The 12,241-nt window shown below is 41.2% G+C and overlaps 1 protein-coding gene across 1 annotated transcript in view; it reads left to right on the plus strand.

Moving 5' to 3' along the window:
- Positions 1 to 2,782: 2,782 nt before the first annotated feature.
- LOC306794691 (myocyte-specific enhancer factor 2A-like) overlaps positions 2,783 to 12,241 on the plus strand; it is a 37,421-nt gene continuing 27,962 nt past the window's right edge. Inside the window, exon 1 of the mRNA XM_079292864.1 lies at positions 2,783 to 2,893. The gene's annotated coding sequence lies outside the window, so the exon portion shown is untranslated. The remainder of the gene's footprint in view (positions 2,894 to 12,241) is intronic.

The raw sequence follows: 12,241 nt of genomic DNA on the forward strand, positions 1-12,241 counted from the left end.
CACTGACATTAAATCATGGATGCAAACCAACTTCCTCAAACTCAACTGTGATAAATCTGACAAGATCATCATCGGTCCCAAATCCCTTACTAAAACCAGTCACAACTTCTGCCTCACCATCGACAACTCCACTCTGTCTCCCTCCCCACACATCCGCAACCTTGGAGTCATGTTTGACAGCAAACTCTCCTTTGAACACCACGTCAACCAAATCCCCAGAACTGCCTTTTTCCACTTAAAAAACATCGCCCGTCTCCGCCGATCACTCTCCTCATCTGCTGCTGAAACTTTGATCCACGCCTTCATCACCTCCAGAATCAACTACAGCAACAGTATTCTTCACGGCACATCATCCAAAATCCTAAATAAACTCCAGTACATCCAAAACTCTGCTGCTCGCCTGCTCACCCACACCCGGTCCCGTGACCACATCACCCCTGACTCCAGAATCTCCACTCACTCCCCGTCCCACAACGGATCCAATACAAAATCCTTCTCCTCACTCATAAAGCCCTCCACAATCAGGCCCCCCTCCTACCTCACTGACCTGCTTCACACCACACTCCATCCCGTCGGCTCCGCTCTGATGCCAACCTCGTGTCCCTTCCACTCAGGACCAAGCACCGGACATGGGGTGACAGAGCCTTCTCCATATCTGCCCCCTCCCTCTGGAACTCTCTCCCCAAACACATCCGAGACTGCACCGATCTTTCCATGTTCAAATCCCAAATCAAAACTCACCTTTTCAGAACTGCTTTTAAAGGTGTGACCAATATTGTGTGTTTTATGTTTTTAGTGTATAGCTTTTTTTATATTAATTCTATATATATATATATATATATAAATATGAGTATTCTGAAAAGCACTCTCTAAAAAAAAATACCATTATTAACATCCATCGCATTTCATAATATCAAAATAGAACATATAGTTTTTCAAGTAAAATATATAAACAATATTTCTGCAGGCACAAAGTGGTAATAGATCATCTTCAGTCACACTGTGTGCTGTTTGCTGCAACCAGTGACACATTTTTCATCTTCCTGTCCTTTAAAAAGTACTAATACTCATTACTTATGTCTACAGACTACAGGGCTGCTTTTTTTTTGCATTAACAGGTCTTTTTTTACTTACCCAAACTGACCCAACACCCACTATCCTCTTCAGTGAAGCCATAAAGAAATATGGATTGAATAGGTGAAGGTGGCTAATGCTCTATAAAGGATCAGTTCATAGAGAGAAAGTTTTGATCCTATCTTCAAAAAGAAAATTGCATATGGCCGTCATAATCCAAGCAGTGTTTTATGAGGAAGAGGGTTTTCTGCTGTGAAATCCTATTACGGCATGACATTCCTTTCATCTGAGGTTATTATGTTTTTATGGTCAGGCCCGTCCTTTTTAATCCCTCTATCTCTTCATCCTCACACCTTCCACTCACGGAGAAAACGATTGGGTTGCACAATATACAAATAGAGATAAATAATCTTTATGCATGAAGATATAAAGGGCAGCTTTACTTCATAAAATAAACGCACAATAAGAATGCTGTGTTCACGAATACTTGTGTAAACTAGCTTCAAGTTTGTTTCAAGTTCACTACCGCTTCTGTCTTTGAATCCGACCAATATAACCACCATTCATGTGAAATAAAATTGTATCTGTCCTGCTTGATTTTGAAAAGGGTGTTTCTGTGCCAGTCTGCCAGATTAATCTGCGTAACCAACAGCATCAACTGTAATAGAACCGAAGCCTCATTTTAATTCTAATGTTATTGTCAATACAAATGTACAGTTCATGTTTGCAATCATTGATGCCAGACATGTGTGTTCTCTGCATCATAAAACACGTAATATCCAAGTAAAAAAAAAAGTTTATGAATGAAATTCCCTGTTTATCTGTAACTCTAGTATTTCAGGATCAAAATACAGCGGGCACTGCACTGCTGAGGAATGGCCACGGAAGGGCAGCCTTCACTCTGCTAGCAGCCTTTAGGGGGAGACAGAGTCAAACACACGCACTAAAACACAAAAACTAATTTCACTATGTGATTTTTTTTGAGCAAGAACGGGGCTTTCTGGCATGCAAAAATAAAAAAGTGTTTTAGTTTGTGATTATAATCCACTTGTGTAACAGATCTAGTCTCCAGTGATTGGTTTTGCCTGCTGTTTTTAACCAGCAGGTTAAAATAAGCTGTCATCTGACACAGGGACACATGATGGCACCAAAGTTTACTTTTTGCTGCTCCATATGCAGCCTAATGACGGAATGACTTGTTTTGTGTGTTTAAAACACAATATCCATTTTGGACTGGAAACTGGAATCTGTGGCCTTTCAGTCACAAGTTTTCATCTTCTTCGTTCAGGCCAGGGCTGAATGAAATATCAATGGATCAGTTATTACACTGGGCCTCTGTTTGGGTTGACACTGTTTGCCAGCAGATCAGTCTGGTCGGCCTTTTAATTGATCAATTCTAATTGAATGATGATCCCAGGTTTTATATGATCACATGCCAGGTTTATGTTTTTATTACATTGAGCTTTGTGACTCTACTTTTAAAGTTGACCTACTCCCACAGACAAATTCGAAACGGTTGTAACACGTGCACACAATTTCACACTATAATATAAACAAAACACACACACACACGCACGCACGCATGCATGCATTCATATTATATAGCTTCAGACTCATACCTCAAAATACACGCACGGCCAGACCTAGCTGCACACACACACAAACACACGCGCACACTCTCTAGTGGGAGGAGCCAAACCTCGCGCTCGTGCTCTGAGTTTGTCAGTTTCCTAAATATATTGGACGCGGATTTGTCCCTGTGTGTTTTACCGGAACGCTTTGATACAATTTTACAGTATTTACAGAAGGGCACGGAGGGGTAAGTCATCTGTCTTTATGCGTGAAAAAGTATGTTTTACTGTGCGTCTTCTCTGCTCTTGAGACTGAGGGAGGGAAGCCACTGCTCTTCATCTCATGTTAATGTTCCGATAGTCTTGTTGAGACGCTGTAACTTGGTCCATCACAGCAGTGTTTCCCAACAGCCCAAAGAAAATGCACAACTAAATGTAGCGGTTACTGTTTATTTAGTATCCGCTTAATGGCTGTACTTTGTCTTTGTTGTGGTTCTGTGTGGCTGAGTGATTACAGTGACATTACGTCCACTGTACATGTGATAAACCAAAGTGCCATGATGGAGAGCTTAGCTAGTACAACTTAGGTTCGCTCTGCAACGCTGAGCGAACCAGCAGGAGTGTTTCATTACCAGTACAGTGACTCCATAGCAATACACACACGAAGGTTAGGGTAGTGTTTGACCACCAATGTCTTGCTTTATGTCATACAACCGAATACGAGAGTATATTATGTGAATTAAAATTAAAATTTTAAAGTACTGTCGGTATAGCACCTCAAACATACTACCGGTAACTGTTTATCCCCTTGATGACACAAAAGACGAGACATCCTGAAGGTTAAGTGACAAGGATCCGTTTTACAAACATCACTGAGGGAATCTGTGGGGGAGTTTTAGTAACTACATTTGACTTTAGTTGTTTGGTCAGAGCTGATGTGTTTTTGTTGTCGTATGACAGTGTACAAATACCTACATGCTCATATGTATATTGAAAGGCTTATTGTGTGCTATAATGTTTTCTCTTGTCCACATTGCCCGCAAAGAGTTCCCTTCCTAAACATTTTATGAGTGTAGGTGACACAATTCACAGCCTTTTGTTTTGTGTAAAATTACAATCTTAAGTTCAGCTAAAGCTAATATGTTGCCTCAGCAGCTATAGCCTTTAAGAAGCGATCCTTTTGTGGCCAGTATTGACAGCAGACCAATTACAACTTCCATTAATGCTTCCAAAGTGCATATGAGCGAGTGCGTATTGTTTTCAGACAGTATTGAAAACAATCGGCACAGCTTTTGGGTTCTAAACTTTAATGTGCACGGTTCAGTTTTACAAACGGGTAGCATTACTGCGTTTCAGTGTGGTTTCTATGAGAAATAAGAAAACTCCAAACTTAACATCAAACCCAGAAGGGAAGTATTACTGCGTCAGTAAATTAAAAACAGTAGCTCTAAACTCTAGATATGCCGTGCAGGCAATACAGCAACAACACCAAACAAGTGTTCTGAAGATTGGATTCAGTGAAATTCATCACCGCTTTTGAAATAATTCAAGACCACTGCTGATGTTTATGTATGTTATTCATTGTTAAAACATTAATTGTTGTACCAAAACAGGGAACATTGTCAAAGCGTGGTGAGTCTTTCTCTGTTGAGCCTAATCTTCACTTTCTTTTCATGTTTGGAGGTTTTTGCTCGGTGCAGGGAAATTGTATCCCCAAAAACAATGTCGGTAGAAAAAAGAGAGAATGTCAAAACTCAATGATCACAAACGCTGCTCTTTTTTTTTTTATTGTAGACAGCGTACACTTGACCAACTGATGGGTGGGTGGGTGAGCGAGCAGAGGTTCCAGTTCACTTTGTGGATTTGGGCAAATATCGTTTAATCATTTCAGAATGTTATTCTCCAGTATGATTCAACAAATGGATGGATCAACACAGGCTCCCACAGAGCATCTACCGCTGGACCTGTATTTGAAGGCAGCATGAAGTTGGTCTAGCTTACTCTCATAACCTGGCAGGGCCTGGGGGAATTCTTATAAAGTTGATCGTTGTTTTGGAATGAATGACTTTACTTATTCACCATCACCATTTCCTGGCCTTTCTTCCCTGAATTACTCTCTCGCTGAGCCTCGAAGCTCGTTGTTCAGTCTCTCAATATTAAATTGTTAAGAACATTATCATGTTTATAGATGTTGGTTTTGGGGTGTGGTTTCAGCCGGTACCAGTGACTGGATGACTTCACAGATGTAAGTTTAATCATTTGTAATGGTCTATGCTTTTACTGGAACCAGGAGAGACAATCCGCAGTGCATCAGCATTTTATCACGAAACACATTTTGCAACACCCTTTTGTCTTTGATGAACATGAGTAATGGGAAAAACTTAATGGGAATGTCTGCACGGAAAAGACTGGGCACTACAAAAGCTATTGCGTATGCTTGTAAGGGAGTCCAATCCACAGATCAACACTCCACATAGACTAATATTTTAAAAGTCTGATGTGCAGGTAAAGTGAGAAGTGGCTGGTGAATAGACAGACCATGTTGTGCACTGGAGTTCAGGCCTCTTTCTGGTTCCCTGCTGCCTTGTCCCTGCTCTTTGTTTTCATATTTCATGAGCAGGTCTAGCAGCATGTAGCGTCACCTTCAATTATCCTCCCTGTCAGCGGACTGACGGTGCCTGTCTGCTGGCTTTAGTGATTACAGGCTTCAGGGGACAGGTAATCAGGTCATGGTTACACTGTCACCCTGTCGCACTGCTGAGACCACAGGGAGCATCTGGGATGAAGGAACGCTCCCATATCCACTCAGTTATAGCTCTGTCTAGTCTGCAGCGGATACACTTTCATTTTGTTGCAGTGCAATGAAATGTGTTGTTAGTTCAGATATCATGAGAACAGCATTAAGGATAATTGGTTTCTGTAATGAGCAAATAACACAGCCGGGGTTAGCGCATATGTACCTTTGTTGTTTCCCATGTCGACACTATGTAAAGCTTTGGTTCATATATACATATCATCACAAAATGGTAAGGTATTTAAATTTGTCTTCCAGTCTGTGAATGTGAACTTAACCATGTCAATGTGAGCATGTTAGCATTTAGACATTAGCATTTAGCTTAAAGTACCAGTGTGCCTGCTGGAGACCAAAAATTCTAAGTTAAAAGGAGAATTCAAAGATCTTGATAACTTTATAGCTAACATCATAGCTGTCCAATTTAGTAACCCTGGGGTGAAACTTAGAACATCTTGTGTTCTGAAGTTTGAAAATGCATTTAACTGTGCATGTGGCCAAGTCACACACACTTTATCAAATTAGGACTTCTTTATCGGCACCGTAAATTCTTTAAGTTCGTAATCACAGTATGTGCTGAATGTTGCTATGCATTTCAGTGAGAACTATTTTTCATTGCACAATCTTGTGCATAATGGATACATGCCCATAATGTTCTGATTACTGTCAATCTGCTTACGGTGTATGTTTCAAGTGTTTACATTTTTTTTTACATCAGTTAACATACAGTCAGCAATATATACGGTGTTGCATGTAAAAGCCGTCATCCAGATTGTGAGCACATGACAACACGTGAGGAACATTTTTTTAAACATGCGTTAATAGACTTTTTTTTTTCGTCTGACAAAATAAGAAAACTGGTTATCATTATGAATGTTTGATATTGTTTCACGAGAACGTCAATCAAAACTCTACTGGGTCCTAATGTGATTTGGACTGAAAACATCTCTGGGATCCCTGCCCATTTAAACAAATGCACTCGGCCTTCATGCTAGAGCAATCTGATTGCATTCAACGCAAACCATTTTGAAGAGTGGCTTTATTTTTTGTGCCGTTGTAATTGCCGGTTGGGCTGAGATTGTCTGCGATCACCCGAGCTTAGTATACAGTATTTCTTTAGTGATAGAAGTGATTAATGTCAGTTAATGTCATGTTGTTTGGAGAGTTTTAGCTTAATTTGTGGTCGGTGAACTGAACAGAATGATGGAAATTGAGACATTGCAGAATAAAAGAAAAATCTATGAATTGACCTCTGAAACCAGAACTCAACAAGATACCTGGTTGCTTAAGGAAAAGGATGATGTTGGTGATGTTATCCACAGGATAAAGGACTGACCTCACTTAAGGTTCTTGAGTTTATTATCAGGTACATTTACCTGAATAGTTAACTGCACAGTTAAGATTTTAGTATCTCAAATGATGCACCTCTCGTTGTGTTTTCGCACCATATACTTTGATTGTTTCCACCATGCATTTTAAAGTTTCTCTGCCCCTTTTAGGTTGTTTGGTTGTCTTAGATAGCCTTGATGCTTCGTATTCCTTACATCTGATGCTAAATAATGTGTTGATGCCTGTATTTGGTCATTGCAAAAGTGTAAAAATACCAATGGCAGCTTCCGAAGACATACATTATGCACCCAGTGTAATGGTTTGGATTTAAACACACATCAATTGCACCGTCAGCAAGAAAAGCAGGAAAGAAGTCAGGTGAATGTGCAAGTCGTGATGTCTAACAACACTCTGTCATGCAAAAAGAACATAATTACAAAGCATTAAAGATACTGTATTTTGAAGAGGTAAAATTAACTTGTAATATCGGTTATTGAATCAGTTAGTGACAGAGTATAAAAGGCTGATGATTCCTTACTCAAAGTGAGAAAATATGACTTTTGTGTCGGCTTTACATGAATGGACATATGGATATTGTGGAAATAAAAGCGGTTACCAGTGACATGACCGCTTGCCCACCCTGGCAGTTAGGTTCCCTTGTGCGGCTGTATGGAGTCCATGTGTTCCCCGGTGGCATTTCCTTTCCCTCCTAGTTTCCCTAATGATAGAATATTTGGGGGAAATAGAAGCTCCAGTGTGTGTGTGTGTGTGTGTGTGTGTGTGTGTGTGTGTGTGTGTGTTTTACTGAGGGGCTATTTCGAGTCCTTCGTGACCGACTGACTGACTTTGTTTTTTCTAGTCAATTACATGGCCTGCTTCAGCGGGGCACGAGCTAATGCAAGCTGCTCCTGTGTGGACTAATGCATTTCTTATCCACTTTGATTAGCCGTGGCAATGCCTGGCTGAGCCAATGACATGCTGCATCACACACGGCAGAGAGGATGAGAGGTTTAGATGACTCTTCTTGCTGTGGAGGCTTGTTGTTGTGTGCTGATGCTAATATCCAGACTGATGTGATTACAGAACAGCAGAGGCTCATTAGTTCTGTCTGCTGCTCTTCAATCTTCAAGTTTTTTTTTTATTTTTTTTTTTTATGAGAACACACATGGAATAGCCTCATTCTATTTGATGTGTTTATACAGACATCATATCTGTTTGGGGAAAAACCATTGTAGTTTTTTTTCACTGAGGGTTGCATCACACCCAGAAATATGGCTTCCTTCATCACAGATGGTCTTCACACAAACGGCTGTGTGTCGATGTGTGATGATCATCACTTTCCTCTTTTTGTCAATTGAAAAACGAACGTCTTACAGTTGCAAATACAAATTCATTTGTAGTTGTTTTTTTTTCTTTCAGAATCTCAGAGCTGAAGGAGGAGTCGCTCTCTGTAATATTGTCTCCCCTATATCCGTCCACCGAGTTTGAGGTTGGAAAAAGAGTTCCTCCTACTGCCAGGGCACATAACAAACACTTTCAGGTATTACATATTCATGAATTTCTTGCAGCGGCTCGTACAAAATCAAACCCAAGTGTCTGTCACCCAATGCCAAAACAGTTTTATTGATTTCTGGCTATACGTAGGCCACATCTTTTCCCCTTGCTTGTGGACAGCTATGACTAATAATCAGAGTATTAGTAATTAGTAGTAATTCAGAGTATTCACTGAAATGTTCAGAACATTATGCAACTCTCTCCTTATTCAAATGACTTGCAGACAGTGTTGAGGTGTCGGGGGAAATATACAAGTTATTCTGTGTATCTTTGTAGGGAAGTAAAATTGCAATCGTGTTTACTGTGTTGAGCAATACCCTCTAGCGAAGGCTTCGGTTGATGTTCTCTCCTCTGTTCTCCTCTCGCTGGGTTTTCTGGAAGAGCTCCTAATCTATGGGACTTGAGAACTCTGGGACGCCCCAGTAATCAGGCCTGAGCTGGTCCTTCCAAACCAGCCAAACCTCTGGCTGCCTGCCGCCTGACCGCCGGGCCACACACACCCGCACGTTTGATGCAAAAAATGCCGCAGAGGAGCAAAAAAATTACACTCAACAAATACAGAAATCAAATTAAACAATTTCCAAATATTAGCCTTGCAATCTACTTTCCTGCAGTCATATAAAACGGCCTTTAATGCTCTCGGTAAATAGGTTTCCCCTCTACCCTGCCAAGTTAAACAGTAATGTTGGGTCAATGGAAGCGTGGCTTGGCCTAATTAAACTCAGTGTTGATTTGCAGATACAGGGTCCAGACCAGAGAGTGGTTTGAGTCTGCTCAGAGTCCAGACTCTGTTCTTTATGGTGCCAACACTTCATTAACGCTGGCTGTACATGGAGGCGCTCTCACTCCCTGCCGAGTTGAGGACGAGGTTATAACGGCAGCTTCTACAGACTCTGTTAGCTTATGTTAACTCTGGTAACCTTTGAGCGCTTCCGACTCTAAGAACATGTCAAATATGAAATTATTATGAAAATAAATATGTCCTTGTAACCGATCTCACTTTTAAATAGGGCTGCAAGACTCCCAAATATAGGGCGCAGGACCCCTCAAATACCCTCGCATACAATAGCTAGAAGGCAATTCTGATTAAATCCAGTCTCTGGCTTAGTTTTGACATCACAATGATTTTGTACAGCTTAACATATCTTTCATTCACTGGTTGTGTTATTTTTAGACTTGTGCCATCTTTCAGAAGAAATAGTTCTGAATGATATGTGGGGATATTGGTCGGCCAATTGACTTTAGCTCTTTTCCGTAGCTCGTTAATTGAATTAATGATTAATTGCAAGAACAAACAGAAATGTTAAAGAATTCATTATAATATCATTCAGTAGATCAAAGGCTCGAGATACTTTTCAGTGATGAAGCTATGTGGCTCTGCTAACTCATCTGCAGTGAACAGCAGAGAAGGTTTAAATGATGTAATGTATTTGTGTGACTGTACTGTATGATTGGAGAGTGCTTTACTTTCTAAGTTGATATTAAAGTGTACACTGTACATCTATGTCTTTAGCATTGCGGTCAAGACACATTGTTTCTGAAGATAAATGTTACCAAACTCGGCTCCAGTAGAGCAGTGTTTCTCACACTTGTGGGGCGAGGACCCCCAGGGCGCATAGAGACATTGCAGGAGGCGACACATGACCGGGGCAAAAAATGTGCGGTGGAGCTAAAGTTGAACGAATCTGATTCATGTTGAAACAAAAAGCCAACGAGTGCTTTCACGCTAGCAATTCCTTGCGGAGTGGGAGGAACTGCTGCTTCAGGAAATGTTTTTTTTTCCCATTCTGTATTCCAATTTAAATTTTTAGTTTTACCGAATTCCTCAGTGTTACTCAGCTTAGAAACAGAGAAACGAAGCCAGTCAGAGACGCCAATCCGAGCCGCTGTGAATTCAAAGCACTTTATCGGTGCACTTTATAGACACATCTGGCAAATTTGATGAATCTCGCTCCCAGGTTCACTGTGTTCAATGAGAGCCATGTGTCTTTTATATCTCAGAACTTCCAGCTCGGGTTTGCTTGCACCAAAATGATGTTTTATTTAAATTGAATCAAGTTTAATTTCGCTTGTTTTCTGCTAATTTCCCTGATAGTGTTGATGGGTGATGAAATGAAGTTGGTCAATAATGGGTTTTTAAGAGTAAAAGATCTGGTCAGAGATTTTACTTTCTGGAATATTATTCCCATCTATTTCTCTTCTGATCTCTGCAAATAAATACGCTGTTTATTCTCAGAATATGTGAGATTTGTGTTAGTGTCTTGGTCAGAAATACATTAAGGCAAAATGCTAAATGATTACAGTTTTGTAATTACACATTTTACCAGGACAGCGTTACACAACTTCATTCTGAGATCACGTCACCTCAGTATCACAGCTGATAGCTTTGCAGGGTAGCATGACGAGGGCAGCGGGGGCAAACATGGACATTTTGTGTCTGTATTGGAAGTTCAGCTCAAGATCAATTAGTGTTTTTACGAAAGGAACAGAGAGTATGGAAGCATAGCCATATTTTACAGGGCAGCTTGTGTTTCCATCTGTGTTGCAGGCATGACATCAGCGTCGCTTTGTTGAGACAGGAAAATCGTATCCCACTGCCACTGTCATAAAAGCAACACAATAATGAAATGGCATCACAGCTGGCCAGTAATTAAATGAGTCGACTGCTGTCTTGGAGTTTTTACAAGGCTGGGAGATTGTGAGCGCATCACGCTGGATAACTGCAGCCCTGAAGCTACGGGCTTGTTGAGTGTGAAATCTCATCATCATGCCTTGACATAAATGTATATACACACACACATACTCACAGAGCCTTTTCTATACTCGCATCTCCTTATAGTGACTCCTACTTGACACAGCATCTTAGTTTGCTAACTGACTGGGGGAGTTGGGTGGCATGGCAGATGACACTTTAAGTCATCTAATCTCCCTGGCCTTCAGCCTGGCAATACATGTGCTCGGCTGCTGGTGGAGGGAGATGAGTTTAATTAATACATTTCGGGCAAAAACTCATTAGCTCGGTGACCTGCAAAGCAGCAGAGGCCAGCGTCGATACTCAGGCTGCATGATACCAGAGGCTAGCCTGTCTGACTGTGGGTGATGAATTAATCACAGTCCGTGCTCCTGCAGTGCCTGGCAGCAGACAACGTTTTAAGATTTCACTTTACTGAACCTCAGGCTTTGTCATTGGGCAGAGTTACAAGGAGACTCATTTGCAGTTGTCGTTGCTGGTCGCCACGTGTGCATAAACTTCCGCTTTTCCAAAGATTGTGTATTGTGCCAGAGCATCATTTGCATTAGAAAAATGCTAATTCCATCGCTGCTTCTTTTGAGTAGCTGTAACTCCATTAAGTTTTTACATAAATTGTCATTCGCTTTCCTTACATCAAAGAAAACTCATATTCACAACTGGGCGTGTGGGGAGGGTCGGCACACTGCGTGCTACTCTAAACAGGGAAGTATTAAACACTTCAGACAGTAAACAAGCCTGATCTCACGCCACCTCCCTCGGGGTGCAGGTCCACAACATAGCCTGCCTGTTTACCATGGGTAAGTTCCCCGAAGAACCTTTTATAAAACTCCACTTATGAGAACTTCAAAGAATGTCCGGGCCTAGCGGGGGAGAAGAATCTTCTATCAGTCCGCCTAGTTATGCCTGGAGTAAAAGAGCTGCTCCCTCTCTCTCGCTCTCGCTTTCTCTCCCTGCTGATGGAAACGATGCAAATACGATGCTTGAGGAAGAAGGGCAAGATTGAGCAAAAAGGGAGAGCAAGGAGATGAGCAAAGCTGCAGGGAAGGTACAGACGTGAATAAGGAATGTAATCTGTGTCATCAGTCCTTAACACTTCTATGATCAGTGATGAAACAGAAACTCTCATCTTCCGGCAAACGGCCATGAATCTCACCATGGCTGTTTCCGCGG

The sequence above is a fragment of the Melanostigma gelatinosum genome, assembly GCF_949748355.1.
Source record: "Melanostigma gelatinosum genome assembly, chromosome: 2".
NCBI classification, from domain to species: domain Eukaryota; kingdom Metazoa; phylum Chordata; class Actinopteri; order Perciformes; family Zoarcidae; genus Melanostigma; species Melanostigma gelatinosum.